We start from the raw sequence: 2,500 nt of genomic DNA, 5'->3' as shown, positions 1-2,500 counted from the left end.
ACATCTTGGTCATGCTTTATTTTAAATGTGACCTATTCACCTTATTCTTCGCCGACGAGCGGGCGCAGCCATATGAATCTTTTTGGCTTGAGACTTCCGGTCTCATTCACTTCCATTCATTTTTAGACTTAAAAAACTGCTCGTTTTGCTGTTTGATGTTGCAAACTGATATTTCCTTATTACATTATTCTACTTGGTCTGTATAGTCATGCAAACATTTGTTTGTGGAGCAAGTAGTTTGACCGTTTTCTGCCATTTATTATTCCTAGTCATTTCTCCCACAGGCGACTGAATCGGAAGTTCTAAAACAATCGCGAAAACAGGCGCACTTCCGCATTTTAGAATAAGGTCAATTACGCCCCTTTTTTACAAGTCACTGATGTCCCTAGCGCAGGGATGCCCAAACCTTTTCGTTTGAAGGTCCAAAACCAAAATCACACCCGTGGGCCAAAGATAAATACACCAAACAATTTGACATTAAAGTTGCCATGGGTAATTTCCTAATTTATTTCAAAACATTCAAAAATAAATAGAAAGCAACTCTTTGAATCGTATTAACTAATGCAGAATATATATTTTTTTAAATTATAGCTTATTGCAATAAAAACATAAACAATCACATTTATAACAAAGTGGAGTTCAATGCGGAATACACTGATCAAGCAGAATCTGCCTTTGCCTTGATTTGCTTACCAAAGTCTCTGCATTGTCCTTTATCCGTCGGGTGACAGTATGTACATTTTAAACTAAATGACAGCATTTCAATTGAAACATTGAACTAAAGTTTAAGTAACCTAGCATTTAAACCCACAAATAAAAGGTTACATCAAATTTAAAATGAAAACAATCCCCACTATTCTCCCTCTCTTCTCAGATGGGATGGCGGGAAAAATCAAAGGGCTCTGTTATGACGGTCCATGCGCAGATCGCAAAACGCAGGGCGCAAGCGCTTTCAGGGCGTGTCAGGACGCGTTTCTTGCTAATTTAAGGACGGGAAATCTGCCTTGCGCCGTGGCGCATGTTCTAAAAGGGTTGAGTTTATTTTCTTAATGAGTTATAGGTGTTTTTTGAGAATAAACCAATCAGAGTCTCATCTCCCATTCCCTTTAAGAGCCAGCTGCGTCACGCCAAGAGTGCATTCGCTATTTACAGGACACAAAGTAAGTCTAAGTGGAAAAAATGAGCATTTCACTAGCAAACAGTTAACAGTTTATTAACAGAAAACTGTTAAACAGAGCATCTACTGCGTGAGAATGAGAGATAATGGATCACTTTCACTTTCGCTCTTGAATAGGGAAACCTTTACGCACAGACATCAATTAGTCTATAAATAAATAATTTTGTTTGTTAAGTGCAAATATTCGTTTCAAAACTATTTCTAAATTCAGTTCTAATTTCCAGCAAACAAATAAATTAATAATAATAGCAAAATGTGCTCAAAAACCAGAGTCATATCCTAAAACACATGCTGTGCCCCATATGGTCTAAAACCTGACAGGTGGGCAAATCTAAGCTTGTTTTAATAAAACAAATATAAATATGGATATAATAAATAATACTGCTAATAATAATAACATTATACAAAAGCAAATTGTTATGAATGAACTGAAAAAGCCTCCCGAGATGAAGAAGACATAAAAGCAGTGGTTTTTCATATTTATGTAGGCTAGAAAATAATATGTTTTGTAATATTTTAATCCTTTATATTTATATCCTATATCTATTCTTATTATATCCTATATATATCCTTAATATTTACATTTTTTCATATGTAAAGATATTTGCCTATTGCTCTCTTGTGCGTATTAAGCAGTGTGTAAGCGAAGCGCAACTCTGCGCTGGAGTTTAGACCGGGTTTGTGTTGGTCTAATGAAAAATCTATTATAGTTCCTCAAAATAGCACCGCGCCAGCGGTCCGCCTCAGAACGCCTTCCTTTTTAGACCAGAACGCCTATGAGCGCACATATGAGCGCTAATGCATTTGCTATTTAAACAGCGTAGCGCAACGCCTCAAAACAACTCTTGCGCCAAGCTGAAACTACCAAAAGGCTACTGCGCCACGCCTTGCGACACACTGCACCGGGTGTATGATAGGGCCCAAAGGTTACCATAGGCCATCTTTGGCCCTCAAGCCCTGGTTTGGGCATCTCTGCTCTGGAGTGTGTACGTGAAGTTTCAGCTCAAAATACTCAGCTCAGTTTCAGCTGAAAAGAAAATGTTTTTTAACTCGTCGGAACTGCCCCCTTTTAGGCTTTGATCAAAATTGTGCTGTTTTGGTGACTGTCTGTTTACATTAAAATTGCGTGGTCTTTTCAAAAAAGGCAGAGCTACAAATGCTTATGTGTCAGCATAGATTCAGAAATAAGGCTAGAGTCCTATGCTAATGAGGAAGAGATCATCACTAATGGGCGGGGCTTTCCCCTTCCGATGACACGTACAAAGGTAGAATGTCAATCAAAGTTTTTCTGCAGACGCTTAAATCAAGTGCGATTATAAAAAA

At 37.9% G+C, this 2,500-nt stretch overlaps 1 protein-coding gene across 2 annotated transcripts in view; it reads right to left on the bottom strand.

Annotated features, from left to right (window-relative positions):
• prpsap1 (phosphoribosyl pyrophosphate synthetase-associated protein 1) overlaps nucleotides 1-2,500 on the bottom strand; it is a 31,666-nt gene that overhangs the window by 21,045 nt on the left and 8,121 nt on the right. The window lies entirely within an intron of this gene.

The sequence above is a fragment of the Danio rerio genome, chromosome 3 (assembly GCF_049306965.1).
Source record: "Danio rerio strain Tuebingen ecotype United States chromosome 3, GRCz12tu, whole genome shotgun sequence".
NCBI classification, from domain to species: domain Eukaryota; kingdom Metazoa; phylum Chordata; class Actinopteri; order Cypriniformes; family Danionidae; genus Danio; species Danio rerio.
This window is presented reverse-complemented; position numbering and strand designations above follow the sequence as displayed.